The 16124-nt window shown below is 43.2% G+C and overlaps 1 protein-coding gene across 1 annotated transcript in view; it reads right to left on the bottom strand.

Annotated features, from left to right (window-relative positions):
- WSCD2 (WSC domain sialate O sulfotransferase 2) overlaps window positions 1-14811 on the bottom strand; it is a 1087922-nt gene extending 1073111 nt beyond the window's left edge. The window contains exon 1 of the mRNA XM_086943084.1: window positions 14253-14811. The gene's annotated coding sequence lies outside the window, so the exon portion shown is untranslated. The remainder of the gene's footprint in view (window positions 1-14252) is intronic.
- Window positions 14812-16124: the final 1313 nt, after the last annotated feature.

The following is a 16124-nucleotide window of genomic DNA, read 5'->3' as shown; positions in this document are numbered from 1 at the left end:
AATGCGAGAAACAGGGTTACTATTCCCAAACATACTGATATGTACACATTACATGTTCATTGTAGATACACACAAACAGCGATATATGAATGTTGTCATATGGGAAACAATTGGAAACCAGATTAAAGTAGGGCCATCTGTTTGGAGATTTCCTCGTGTTCATTCAATCCCTGACTAACACTGTTTAAATTGTGGATCCATTTACACTCTTTTCTCCCTAGTGTAGCGGACACTGAGCCTCCTCTTGGATTCACATTGATTTTCTCTAAGATGCGCCAGCGCAAACTTAAAGGGTCATGGTCATGGGTGAGGAAATGGTCTACCATGGGTGCACCCTGTACCTTACAACGAATCCTGCTCATATGTTGTAGTATGCGGGATTTTATTTTTTGTGTCGTTTGTCCTACATAGGGTTTGTCACATGGACATAGGATGATATATACGACATTGGCAGTGTTGCAGTTAGTCAGAGTGGGCAGGTTATACGTTTTGTTGTTATAAGTAAAGGATGGTCCATCTATGCACATTGGGCATGCTTTACAGGTTCCACATCTGACTTGTCCTTTTATGGCTGGTAGACCCAGGTGATCTCTAAGAGTTACTGGTTTGGGTGGTTCCAGGAAAGCTTTGACTACATTGTCCTTTATGTTCCTGCCTCTTTTGAATGCAAACAGTGGAGTTGCTTCAGTTTTTAGTTCAGATGCGACTAGATTCCAATATTTCTTTACTGTTTTTTTCACCACATTGCTCTTTGTATGGAAGGTGGTGACGCAGACCAGGCCCACCGTGTCAGGATTTTTTGTTTTCGGGGTCAGCAGTTCTTCCCTCGGGCAGTACCAAGCTCGTTTTCTGGCCCGTTTCAGGAGTCCTACTGGATAGCCACGTTCACGTAGGCGTTTAGTAAGAATCTCACATTCATTGAAGAAATCCATTTTCCTGGTGCAATTGCGTCTGATCCTCAAGTATTGGCCAAATGGCAAATTGTCTCGTAGATTGCGTGGGTGATGGGTATCATATTTCAATAGGGTGTTCTTCTCCATCGGTTTTCTGTAGAGATCACATATTATCATTCCCTCTTCCGATTTAAATGAAAGATCCAAAAATGCAATGCTCCTTTTATCATAGTTCATGGTAAATTGAATATCTGTGCTCCTTGCATTGAGCCAGAGGAAGAAATCTTTCAGGTCAGTTTCAGAACCAGTCCAAATCATAATCACATCATCGATGTAACGTTTCCATATCGATATAGAGTCAATGAATGGGTTGGCTTCTGTGTACAGGTGTTGTTCCTCATATTGGTCCATATATATATTAGCCAGGCTCGGGGCATAGGTAGCTCCCATAGCTACCCCTTTACATTGTATGTAGAATTGTCGCTGGAACACAAAATAGTTTCGCTTCATAGCGATTTCCAGAAGACCAACTAGGAAAGAGGTAGGTATCCAATGGGGTGCTGGTCGTTTCTCCAGTACGTCCTGGATACCTTGGATTGCACTGTCTTGAGGTATCGATGTATATAAAGACGCAACGTCTAATGTCACCATAAATTGCGTGGCTTCGTCATATGGCTGGCCTTCTAAGAGTTGTATGATGTGCATTGAGTCCCGCACATAGGATTTCGTTTCAGGTACCAATGGCTGTAAGAAATGATCAATAAATTGGTTTATCGGCTCTAGAACAGATCCACAGCCAGATATTATCGGTCTTCCAGGTGGGTTGTTTAACCCTTTATGGACCTTGGGTAACGTGTAGATGGTCGGAATCCTCGGTTCTTTTTTTATCAAAAAATCTCTTTCAGGCGGACTCAGGAAACCTTTGTTAACCCCGTCTTCAGCAAGGGTCTCAATCAACGTTTTTATGTCGATGGTTGGATCTCTGGGTACCGGTTGGTAGCTTTCCTTGACAGCAAGTTGGCGTTTGATTTCTGCTACATAGTCATCCGTATTTTGTAGTACCACTGCCCCACCCTTGTCAGCTGCTTTGACAATGATCGAGGTGTTTTTGCTGAGATCTTTGAGTGCAAGGGACTCTTCCTTGGTGATGTTGTATCTTATGTATTGCCTCTCTTCCATGCTCGTCATCACTTCTTGCATTACGATTTGTTCAAATGCCAATATCTGCTGGCTCATACAGTAAGATCCAGGGGTAAATGTAGATGGTGGTCTGAAGGGAGTGGCAGCCATTTTGGGGGTGTATTCATTCCTGCCAAAGTAGTACTGCAATCTCACTTTGCGGAAAAAAATTGTAGTTCTAGTTTTGTGGTGAATGCATCTGGTCGGTTACTCGGCACAAAAGAAAGACCTTTGTTCAGAATACTTCTTTCAGCAGGAGACATCTGATGGTTAGAGAGATTGATAATGGAGTCATCTGGTGGTAGAGGATCCACATGAATTTCAAAGTTATTCTGTATGATTTCCGTCGTAGGTGGGATCATTTGACGGAGTGGTTCCATTCCCAAGACTGTTGGGTCTACGCAGGGGCTTCTGTCAACAACCCACTGTGTATCTGTACTTGTCTCAACCATTACTGGGCTTCCTTCTTCAGGCGGGCTTACCATCTATAAGTTTGTTTGCGAGTTGAGATCTCCCCATGTGTCTCCGGCGGGTAGAACCTCACTCTCGTGTTCCCTCTCGGGGCTCCTCTCGAGTTGTTCCATGTTCTTCTGGGTGTCCAACCTCGCTGGGCAGTGCCGCCTCGGTTGGATGGACGGTAGCCTTGCTCTAAAAAATGTTGCTGCGGGGCATCCGATGATTGCCTGCTGGTTGATGCTCCTTCTTGTTCTGACTCAGATCCACTGCCTGCTGATGAGTCTGAGAACGTTGTAAATCTTCTGGGGCCTTGTCTGCCTCTGTTGGTATAGAAGCCCTGGTCGTCCTGTTGATGGTTGAGACAAGTACAGATACACAGTGGGTTGTTGACAGACACCTACGACGGAAATTATACAGAATAACTTTGAAATTCATGTGGATCCTCTACCACCAGATGACCCCATTATCAATCTCTCTAACCATCAGATATCTCCTGCTGAAAGAAGTATTCTGAACAAAGGTCTTTCTTTTGTGCCGAGTAACCGACCAGATGCATTCACCACAAAACTAGAACTACAAAAATGTTTCCGCAAAGTGAGATTGCAGTACTACTTTGGCAGGAATGAATACACCCCCAAAATGGCTGCCACTCCCTTCAGACCACCATCTACATTTACCCCTGGATCTTACTGTATGAGCCAGCGGATATTGGCATTTGAACAAATCGTAATGCAAGAAGTGATGATGAGCATGGAAGAGAGGCAATACATAAGATACAACATCACCAAGGAAGAGTCCCTTGCATTCAAAGATCTCAGCAAAAACACCTCGATCATTGTCAAAGCAGCTGACAAGGGTGGGGCAGGGGTACTACAAAATATGGATGACTATGTAGCAGAAATCAAACGCCAACTTGCTGTCAAGGAAAGCTACCAACCGGTACCCAGAGATCCAACCATCAACATAAAAACGTTGATTGAGACCCTTGCTGAAGACGGGGTTAACAAAGGTTTCCTGAGTCCGCCTGAAAGAGATTTTTTGATCAAAAAAGAACCCAGGATTCCGACCATCTACACGTTACCCAAGGTCCATAAAGGGTTAAACAACCCACCTGGAAGACCAATAATATCTGGCTGTGGATCTGTTCTAGAGCCGATAAACCAATTTATTGATCATTTCTTACAGCCATTGGTACCTGAAACGAAATCCTATGTGCGGGACTCAATGCACATCATACAACTCTTAGAAGGCCAGCCATATGACGAAGCCACGCAATTTATGGTGACATTAGACGTTGCGTCTTTATATACATCGATACCTCAAGACAGTGCAATCCAAGGTATCCAGGACGTACTGGAGAAACGACCTGCACCCCATTGGATACCTACCTCTTTCCTAGTTGGTCTTCTGGAAATCGCTATGAAGCGAAACTATTTTGTGTTCCAGCGACAATTCTACATACAATGTAAAGGGGTAGCTATGGGAGCTACCTATGCAACGAGCCTGGCTAATATATATATGGACCAATACGAGGAACGACACCTGTACACAGACGCCAACCCATTCATTGACTCTATATCGATATGGAAACGTTACATCGATGATGTGATTATGATTTGGACTGGTTCTGAAACTGACCTGAAAGATTTCTTCCTCTGGCTCAATGCAAGGAGCACAGATATTCAATTTACCATGAACTATGATAAAAGGAGCATTGCATTTTTGGATCTTTCATTTAAATCGGAAGAGGGAATGATAATATGTGATCTCTACAGAAAACTGATGGAGAAGAACACCCTATTGAAATATGATTCCCATCACCCGCGCAATCTACGAGACAATTTGCCATTTGGCCAATACTTGAGGATCAGACGCAATTGCACCAGGAAAATGGATTTCTTCAATGAATGTGAGATTCTTACTAAACGCCTACGTGAACGTGGCTATCCAGTAGGACTCCTGAAACGGGCCAGAAAACGAGCTTGGTACTGCCCGAGGGAAGAACTGCTGACCCCGAAAACAAAAAATCCTGACACAGTGGGCCTGGTCTGCGTCACCACCTTCCATACAAAGAGCAATGTGGTGAAAAAAACAGTAAAGAAATATTGGAATCTAGTCGCATCTGAATTAAAAACTGAAGCAACTCCACTGTTTGCATTCAAAAGAGGCAGGAACATAAAGGACAATGTAGTCAAAGCTTTCCTGGAACCACCCAAACCAGTAACTCTTAGAGATCACCTGGGTCTACCAGCCATAAAAGGACAAGTCAGATGTGGAACCTGTAAAGCATGCCCAATGTGCATAGATGGACCATCCTTTACTTATAACAACAAAACGTATAACCTGCCCCCTCTGACTAACTGCAACACTGCTAATGTCGTATATATCATCCTATGTCCATGTAACAAATCCTATGTAGGACAAACAACACAAAAAATAAAATCCCGCATACTACAACATATGAGCAGGATTCGTTGTAAGGTACAGGGTGCACCCATGGTAGACCATTTCCTCACCCATGACCATGACCCTTTAAGTTTGCGCTGGCACATCTTAGAGAAAATCAATGTGAATCCAAGAGGAGGCTCAGTGTCCGCTACACTAGGGAGAAAAGAGTGTAAATGGATCCACAATTTAAATAGTGTTAGTCAGGGATTGAATGAACACGAGGAAATCTCCAAACAGATGGCCCTACTTTAATCTGGTTTCCAATTGTTTCCCATATGACAACATTTGTATATCGCTGTTTGTGTGTATCTACAATGAACATGTAATGTGTACATATCAGTATGTTTGGGAATAGTAACCCTGTTTCTCGCATTATAAACATACCAAGTGCGGTTGTACATTATTTTTCTCAAAAAGCACGTAACTCTAGAAACATGTATGCTTACCATGTATCTTCATTTTCTGTGGAAAACGGATGTCACTGTCATGTGTGCGTACTAGGTATCTTCACTTTCTGTTAAAAACGGACGTCATTGCCATTTTGCATCATGGCCCCACACCTTTTTTTCGAAGACTATACAATGTGTGTTTTTTGTGTATTTCCTGAAATTTGACTCAGGTTCTACGAAACCCTGAATAAAATGCGAGTGTCTTTTGCGCTTTGTACCCTTAAATTGCCCCGCAATCTACAACCACATGAGGCATCGGTACGGTGTTTTCCGATCCAAGGGACCACGCCTCCACTACGATTGGGTAGATCCCTGGCCCATAACCACAACACGTTGCTTAGGAACGGACGCACTGTGCGTCCACGAGGAGACAGACCTGCGCCTCTTCTCTGATTGGCCACAGCAGCTCCAGCCTCAATCTCGATTTGGGTTGCCTGGTTACGAATATAGCTAGCGTTTCCAGGTTGAATCCAGTAGTTCGAGTGTCACTCACGGACAGTTTGTTTGGCGCTCCGGTGCAGAACGCTGAACCACACCGCGGATTAAGACCGCGTTTGATACCATTTTGAGGGTAAGCTCACGCTCTCTCTGTTTCAGAGCCGTACAGAGTGATTTTCTCACCGTAAATCGAATCCCCTTATCAGGAATTTAAGGGTTTCCTTCGTTTCGGGATTTTCACTAAGAAGCCCTTTTTAAATCCAAACAAAGTCAGTTGCACTTAGGCGCTTTCCTTGAATTGCACTAAGCAGCTTCTTTTTTAATTCGAAATAAAGTTAGTTGCACTTAGGCACTTTCTTTGACTTAACCATTTCACTTAGTCACTTAATTCTGTACTGTAAGTTAATACCTAGGTTTCCTAATGGGAGACTGAAATGTGGTTGCGAATCTCACACCACAAGGTTTTTAAAGGCTCTCCTTCTATCTAGGTTGACCATCGGGCGACCCTCTGGAATAACCCATCATTTGACCGTTTCCCTTGTAAGTAATCCTGAGTTACTCAGGTCATTTTTTGACGTAATTTACAAGCACCTCTCTGACACTCTCCCCCCCCTTTCCTTCCAGCCCCTTTGTCTTGATAAAGACCCGCCGCGACCACCAACTGGGGCGCAACTAGGGTCGAAACTTCGACGCTCTTACCTTGGCCAAGCTAAACTCCAGGAACCTGGACATTAACCACTTGGTTTTCCTTGGAACACTAACTCAAAAAGACTGGCCTCACAAACGACAGAAAATACCTCGTTCTCTTCCTTTTTCCCCCGGTCCCCTCCCTGTGTGGTTTTATTGTAAATAATTGTTGTGTATATAAGTGTCACTATATACATTGCACTTGTCACTTTAATCACTACTGTCACTATTCATGAATTTAAAGTGTTTACTAGTAATGTAGTGGAATGAAGTAATTCCAGTATATTGTTTCTTTTTTCATGTTTTTAATACATATAAAAACTTTACATATCAGAGAGTGTTTTGCTTGTTGTATATTTAGGAGCTGTTCTCAGCTTCCTTCAAAAGAATTGTCTTTACTACCCAACAGAACCACTTTGTTTGTTAATCACATATACCCAGATTCTGAGGGACACAGGGTCACCCCTTTTTGCTAAACCGTTCCAAAGAGATCAGCATTTAACGTGTTTTGGCTTAGCATGATTCATTCTCACTTGAATTTTTCAGGGCATGGAAAATCTTTACACCTATCCTGGAGTCCAACAAATGACAGACTCCTGGCGATGATGCTGGCCTACTGTCACTGTGTTATGTATCATGAGCAATGCAGAATGCGGACGTTAGGACCGTATGTTGGAATCTAGCTAGTGGCGATGCCACGGTTGATAATTAGATCTGATCGAAGATAGCATTTACATTTCAGCTTCAACCTCCTGGATTTGAGGTATTCATATGTAACTTGGAGTAAACTTAAAACAGTGTGGATGATAAGGACATGGTAAGCCTTACCATAAATAGAAAAATTTGCTTGAGCTATGAACGTGCGTGTGCATAGTTTTACTGGGTGTCCATTAAATAATTAGTGCATTCAAATGTATAAACGAAGAGGCAAGTGAAAACTGATTTTGAAGTTGAACTTTGCAGAAGTTTTGGCAGCACAGCTGATTATACTTTTCTTTAAATGTTAGGTGCCTACTCATCGTGGATATCAGAGACACCTTCATCTAATTAATTGTTCATAAGTATGTGTGGCAGTAATATACTATCAAATAAAATGCTATTTTCTTTTCTATTCTCCAGTGTATTTTTGCATTCAAAAGCTGTGTTAATCTCAACCGTAATTCAGCAACAGCCATACGGGTACAATGAAGGGAAAGGGTCTTTACTGGCCACACATATCCTAGAATTGTAATGTTGCAATAAACATTCTGCCTTGTATTGCAGCTTTACTCCTGAATACAGCAGAGATTTGACCTTTTTAGCACTTCCTCTTTGTCTAGCCACTTCAGACTATTTTAGCAAATATAGTCCATGATGCATTACTATGGCTAGTGATGGTTTCCCAAGAAAGGGTTTTATCTGATCTTGATATTTTCTTGAACAAGATACATCTTATGTGAAATGATTATCAAACCAACTTTTAATTTTGTAAAGAAATATTTTCTCTGATGTTCTGCTTTCAACTAGCACAATGTTTATTTATGTGTATGTTTATGTGTTTTGTGTAATGCTTTTGCACCCCTAGGGTGGTAGATAGCTTTGCATACAATAATTCTTGACTCTACTTAACACTGAACAGGAACAACAATGAAGAAAACCTAGTAGCTGGGTAAGGATATGATTACGAACACAGAGAAAGTATATAGAGATCAGGCTAGTTCGGGAACCAGTGGAAGAGGTGGGCTTATGAATGCTTCCTTACTGATATTTAGGTAATGCAAGATTATATATATATATGCCACGTTCACAAGGCTATGGCTGCCTCAGTAATAACATACCACAGTCTAACAATTTGCTGCCTCAGAATCCGAGCCTGTTGCGTTAGTTTGAGATCTTTCAAATGTGCAGAAACTTTATCAGAACATAGAATAGTTCATATAATATAAGTGTATATTAGCAGCTCATGTGGTGTGCTGAAGTTGGCTCTGTCATCAGAATCCTTGGAATGATGACACCAAGTTATGTTGCTTGCTTGTAGGCATTGCATGTCCAACCAGCCTGTGAAGCAGCAGTGACAGACAGGCAGAATATGCTTCATTCGACTTAAGAAGTATTAAACCATTAAAGCACAATACATTTAAAAACATGAATGACATCAAAATAATTTAAGTAAAAAAGAGAAATCACAAACAGTTCAAAACAAAGAGGGGCCATCCATTATCATCCTAAATCTAACCACCCCTTTCAGGTATTTGGCTATATGAACAATCACAGTTCCATCATATAAACATTGCAACTTTAAAAAAGCAGGTCAACATTGTCTCGGGGGCCATACACTTTTAAAATAGGCAAAATTCATTTTTTCCTAGTCAGAGTATAAAACTTACAAAAGAACATGATACTAATTGTCGACTATGCAGACGTATTATTGCACGAACATACGCATAAAGAACGAGACCAGTCATTTGTGTTTGGGAAAGTGACCCTAATATGAAAAATTTCAAAAAGTAGACGGGTCAATAGCAACCTATCATAAGTTCCTAAGGTATCTATCAGATAGGGTTGCATTCCCGGTTGGGTCAAAATTAATTGATGTACTCTTGCTGATGGTTTCATAATATTTGTATCTACTTTGATGGAATCCAAATAATCAGTATATAACAGTTTTAATTAATTCCTGGTAACATGGTTCAAACTGTAAGGATTAGTAAAGTACTCTGGGTGTCCTAGGTCATTTAAAAATTATTTAACATATGTAATCCAGGGAATACGGTCTACCCCATAAAGAGACAAACAGTCACTAATCAAATCCCGATTTAGGCTAGTGAAGTGCCAGTCCAGACCTTATGCCATAGCAGGATAGGCTGCATTTTAATCTGGTCGGACAGGTATAATAAACCCAACTCGGCATGGCAAATAAATGTGGCTATGCTATTGGGTACAGCTAGGAGTCATCTTAGAAACCTATTTTCTACTAGCTGCAAACACTCAACATTAGCGTAGCCCCAGATGCTATCTCCGTACATGGCTATCGGTATGCATTTAGCTTTATGGATTATTAGTAGATCAGCAATTGGGCGCTTCCCTAACTTTCTACCAAAATGTATCAATGCACTGGCTGCTTTGCAAAATATACATTTTCTTGACTCAATAGCTTTTGACCATAGACCCCTTCTTTCGAATACAGTGCCCAAGTAAGAAAAATGATTAGTAAAATCGCGTTTCCTGTTGTTAATATAGAAATCTCAGCACTTAACATTGGGCTTACAACATTTCCTTGTAGAGGTTTTTTTAATATTTACATTAAGGTTGAGATTTGACATATAGACAGAGAAGCTAGAGATAACTTTTTGTAGACCAGGGGGAGTACGAGCCAGTAGGACAGCATCAGCCGCATATAACAATGCTCCAATTGAGCGTATATCAATACATGGTAGGTCCTGGAATTCGCTCCTCAATGTTGCTCTCAGGCATTTGATATAAAGGGTGAACAGAAGGGGGGCTAGCACACACCCCTGTCGCACCCCCTTCTTAACAGGGAAACTGTGGCTGAGTTTGCCACTACTTCTGTAACGCACCCATGCCCTAGCATCTAGATAGGACTACTTTAGAAAATTTAAGATTGGTGGATCCACCCTCATGGTCTCTAATATACTCCATAGCTTCTGGTGATTCCGCAGTCAAAGGGTGAACTCAAATCAACGAAACACAAGTATAAACTCCCCCTTTAGGCCTGTAGATATTTTCCCAGTAGGAGGTTCAAGTTCAGGCTCTGTTCAACAGTACCCAGACCTTGGCAAAATCCATACTGTAACTCTGAAATTATACAATTTTGCCCCACCCAGAGCTGCAGTCGATTTAAAACAAAACACCCGGCTACTTTTACGAGAGAGTCCAGGAGTGATATTGGTCTGTAGTAGGCTGGGCGTCATGATAACCTTTTTTATAAATGGGGACCAGTATGGACTCCACCCAAGTAGCTGTAAATCCCTGGGTACAACAAGCCTTTAGGACCATAGCTAACAGTGGTCCCCAAAGCGCAGGGCAAGATTTAAATAAAGATCCACAGGTATGGTATCCGGGCCTAGGGCTTTCCCACCCACGCTCGCGTTTATAGCTAAAATCACCTCATTGATGTTAAAATCAATCTCGATTGGAAGATAGCTTGAAGGGTTTATTCAAGACGCATCTTCATTTTGGAGATCTACCAAATTGCAATAAAGACTAGAAAAATGAGTCACCCATCGATCCTCCCCTATTGTTATTTCAATGCTGGGGGATTTCCTAGAGGCAAGAAATGGAGCATTCACCGCCTTCCAGAAGCCTTTCATATCTTTAGGATCTCATGCTACCTTGAGATTTTGTCATAATTCTGATTAATTGGCAATTTTACGCTCTTTAAGGGTTAGTTTATACGCTGCTCTTGCCCTTTTTATAGCTCCTGGATCTTTCATTGGCATTCTTAGGAACATAAAATGTTAATAAGGGTGCAACATTTTAAAAGAAAAGTGGAAGGATACTTGCCTTCCCACGGGCGCTGTCAATCCACGCTACCCCACTTGCTGGACCATCAGCCAATCATAGCAAACTACTTTTCCATTAAACAAGTTAATAGGTGTGAGCTATATCTTGATTGGATACAACAACAGGCACGGTACACTTGATATGCAAAAGTTTAGACTTAGTGCCCTCCCATCTGGAGCTCACTAGGCAAAATAGGGCAGGTATCTCTTGAGCAGCGATCTTTGTCATTGTGGCTTTGGAGGCAGAGATGCGATATTGCACTTTATGCTTTCACGAGATTACAGGCAGTTCCTGATAATTACCTCATACCGTTATTTACATTTCTCTTTTCACAAACTCACACTGAAGCTATAACCTTTTATTAAAACAGATGCTCATTGGTAGCTTCTGAAATATGGTCTGCCTGGCTCATCTAGCCAAGAGAGATACAGGCCCTCGTGATTCTGGCATTCTTGAACTAAAGGGGCGTCTCTGTGGAGATAGAGGTTCAGATGAACGTATACAGCGTGCATTTTTGTATTTTAAAATAATAATTTGGCATCTGTAGAGCCTCCCAGGACATACCATATTCGCGTTACACTTGTACTGTTCATGCATTGTAAAAATGCGAATCTAAAGTTTTTCTTTTGATCTCGATACAATAATAAAATGATATTTTTAATATGTATTGCTATGGCGTGCTGAGAGCAATACAGCTTACTTGCTTAGTTGCAATTCTCCCTAGTCATAATAAAGTATGAACACACACGCATATTATATATTAAAATACACTCTTTAAGTTGATTGCTTCATGACTCACAACCTCGTATCACGGTTTACGGGGGTCTCCCATGCCCTCTCTCACACCGTGGTATCAGAACGGCGGGGAACGGAACACATTACACGGCAAGGGGGTGTAAGTGTTAAGGCCGGAAGAATGAGGGGGGATCCCCTGCTGCACGAGGCAGGTGTCAGAGCCCGTGCTGGAGGTGCAATGCTCAGCACTGGCTTTTGGGCTAAGGTTCTAGGTGCAGGCGGGCATGTCACGAGCACCTGCTCCTCGGGGTGGAATTTTCGCCAACCTATGATGAGCGTGACTAATTAATGCCCATTGAACAATGGCAGCTGATGTAACAATTAGCGCTAAAATATGCTTAAAAGGCAACTTAATGCAGCAGCGACACGCGAGAGAGGCGGAGAGATCATGTTGGTACACTTATCCGATTACACTGATCTTAGGTGGGGTGGGGGGCGCCTGGAAGCAGTTTCGAGGCGCACGTCCCGCTTCCGTGTTGCGTTTAACAATAATTCTCAAGACAGCGCCCAGGGGCCCTCTGATTCAGGCAGCCCTAACCGGAGCGGACGTGTGGCGCTCGGAAGACGGCCGGTGCGCGTGTACTGACAGAGCGGCGCGCGCTGGCGATGATGCGCGCCGGCAGGTGGTCCCCGTGCTGCGCTGCGGGGGTGTATTCAAGCCCTCCTGCCGGAGGGGGGAGCAGAAACAAGCTCTGTGTCTGTGACTTCACGGAGGGCAGTGATGCGTTAAGAAACAGTCTGTGCAGAATTATTCGTCCGAGTGTGCCGGGTTTCTCCTGCTGCCGGCAAGTTCATCTTTTTCCAGTGTCTAGTCACCTGTCTCGGGGCCGTCTCCAGACACACAGGCAGGCGCACACAACTCTGATCCACAACACACGGTAGTGACTGTAATACTAAAAAAACGTGTATTTTGTGGTGTAGCTATTATCCCCTTACCTCATATATTAAAATATATTTTATTCACCCTTCTAATTTTTGCAGTTTTTGTATTCATGGAAGGCACATGTTAATGGTTCCATTTTTTATTTTATTTTAACTGTGATTATAGAACACACCAAGTTCCAAGGAGCAGCAGGGATCTTTACAAACATTTTTACTACAGCAGGAGCAGTTGCCATCTGTACCGCAGTGTCGTTTGGGTAAATCCTAATCCAGGGTTTGAACATGTTGACAATGCACTTGCCAACTGTTATTATTTTTATTATTCGGATATCACAAAGCTAAATTGTGAGGCCTATGAGATAAAGTGTTTTCCCCTCAAATGACACGAGGTGTGTGGTCATGAGGTGAAATTAAAACACCAGCTTCCAGTTTCGGCACTTTACGTAGGACAACATAGCAAGGTTCCATCGCGTTATGTATTTTAAATAATAACGCGCGCGATTTGATAACTATCTCTTGCCACTGCATATTTCCTAATCTGCAGTGTTATCAATAACTACTTTTGCAACTTCATAACTTAACAGCAATTATTTGTTCGACCTCAGAAGGATGAAACAGTGAGCCAGGAACATTAAGATCTTCAATCTTAATGCTTAATGCAGATTTCTATAGCAAGCACTTAACTACCTGGGCAGTCTTGCAAGCACGGACAAGTTGCCTTTGAAGCCGGACATCCTTGGATTTAAACACAATGGGATGTGGGTGAATCGCTGACATCCGCTTGCTTGTGAAACAAACGCAACCGAATCTAAACCAATTGTAAAATGGACATGGAAAATCCAGTGGCAGGGAAGCCGTTCCCATCGCACATGCACCTCTAGCGCTACACGAGAATCCCTAGGCGCTACATATGAATCGACACGTGCCCATACCCCCTCCTGTGCAGATTCCACTTCCAGTGTAAGGGAAATTTCCCTTATTATACTCGAAAGCCCACTGTTTAGGATTTCGCTTGCTATGCCCTTGAATAGACAACCATTCACACATTTATCAGGAAGCACGTATATTCACTTCTCAGACCCGTGCTATACAAAGGTGCCATACACAGGTATTCAATAATCGATGCATTCAGTGACAGTATTCATTTATATACGAATATTTAGCTAGAACCAGTCGCCCTATCGATTCTACAAGACACAGATGCATTCAATATGTAATCGGATAAAAGGAAGCTGGGCGCTTCTTATACTGGTAATGTTGCCATGGTAGTGTATACAGTTTATTTGCCAGAATAAAACTGGAGAATCAACGTATGCTTTGCACTGCTCTAACAGTATAGATATTTTCGGAAGAGTTTTCAAAACCCATGTCGCGAAAGTTATTAAACATGTCCCCTTTGAGCCACTTTTTGCCATGAAAGGATGCTGCAGGTAAAATGCCATGCATAGTCCTATAGATAACCACGGGGTAGTTTAAATAGCACTGGGTGCCCGCGAATCCCATCTCCGCTCCTCGCCCTTACCTCAGTTATTAGAAGCAATCCACTTGCGAACTCCTCAGGGGCAGCCAGCAGGGGACAGCCCCCACGCCTTTCAGACTAGCCCAGGGTATCCCGCATCTCGCCTCACAACTGCTGCAGTCCCAATCGCCGGCTTTTCAGACACAGATCCTTGGACAGCTCTTCCTTCTCCCAAAAAAAGGCCCCAGCATCCATCAGAGATCCAACCCGAAAACTCTGCACTTTTCCTTGTCCAAAAATGCGTAAGAAGAGAACACGAGAAGAGTGCGCGCGCGGCGAGCCTAGCAGCACTGCCTGCTGCCAGGAGGGCAACGTGGAAACACAGCGGCAGTCATCGCAGCCTCCCCTCCCGGAGCTCGAATGACTGGAGCTTTGAGGACTCCGTCCATCCTTGGACTCCGGTCTGCCGGCAGGTGAGCTGGCCCCGCGTGCCTGCGGCACCGGAGAGTCACAGACAGGGAGGAAGGACACAGGTACCGTCCTCAGACGAGCCTTCCGCCGGCTGACGCGGTTCAGCAGGGCTTCTCTGATCTCCGCTACTTAACATCTCTATCCAGAGATCTCCTTGCTGCAGCTTCACTCAGCTGCACTCTATTCACAGGCCTACAGCACTGCCTACCGCTTAACTCCTTAACTGCCATCTTCCCACGTTCTTGTGTTATTCGTAGAAGATGAGGCTGCTGTCTATTTCACACACACACACACAATCACATTGGGCTAATTATTCTAAATCATTTTTTCTGAAATAAAATATAAAGAGAACGACTTTTATGTTTTCACGAAGATGACTGTTGGATCCGTTTAAATATTTGACTAACTACATTCGCAGTACCACATGCAGACAGAAATAAACACCTGTACACTCCTGTACACACACAATTACATATTAACAGTTAGCAGAAATTAATTTACAACAACAATTTAAATTGTGTGTTATTGTGCTGTACTATAATGTACTTGTGATTTTTATATCATATAGACTCACAGAGAAAACATTAACATGTTTTTTTTTAAACTTTCAAATTAAAAATAATTGCAGTGAACATATGAACATAAAATAAAACCTAAAATTGTTTAAAATCGACCTGTTATAGTTAGCTATGCAAGCCATAAATCATACCTGTGAGAAATTGGGTTGTTAGTTGAGGGGCTTAATTCGTACTCAAGCAACAGCAAGGGGGGACTCAGGGGGAGCTGGGCGCGAGCCGGGCTCCCCCTGGGTTGTTTCGCACAATGGAGCGGCCACCCAGGTGCGGAGATAGGGGCAATTGGGGAGGCAGTGGGCGCACGGATGGAAGGTTATTTATAGAGGTCTGGCAGGGCGGGAAAGTCACCGTTGGGGCAGGGGCCTCTTGAACGTCCTTCACTTTGTCTGGATCCAGGGCCACCCCTTGATCACAGAACGTATACCCAAAGAAGCTAATTTTGTTCTGTAGGAATTGGCACTTTTCACGGTGCAGAGTGAGGCCGGATTCTTTGATTCGCTTGAGGACTCCTCTCAGCCTCTGGTGGTATTCTTCAACTGTTGACGTGTAGATCAGCAGATCATCGCTAACGTTGAGCACTCCGGGGAGCCCGCTGAGGACCTCTCTAATGGTATTCTGGAATACCTCAGCTGCACTGGAGATGCTAAAATTCAGGCGCCGATACCGTCTGAGGCCTACATGGGTAGAGAAGGTGGTCATATACCTCGAGTCTGGATGGAGTGGCAGCCGGTGATAGCCTGACCAGAGATCCATTTTGGAGAACCACTTTGCCCCGCTCAACTCTCCTAAGATGTCATCGATAGTGGGCGTTAGGTGTCATTCCCTTTTTACTGCGGCGTTGGGGAGGCGCATATACACGCAGATGCGGACCTTTTCCGGGCTGTTTCCG

The sequence above is a fragment of the Lissotriton vulgaris genome, chromosome 11 (assembly GCF_964263255.1).
Source record: "Lissotriton vulgaris chromosome 11, aLisVul1.2, whole genome shotgun sequence".
Lineage (NCBI taxonomy): Eukaryota > Metazoa > Chordata > Amphibia > Caudata > Salamandridae > Lissotriton > Lissotriton vulgaris.
The sequence above is the reverse complement of the archived record's forward strand: the minus strand, read 5'-3'. Positions and strand labels throughout refer to the sequence as shown.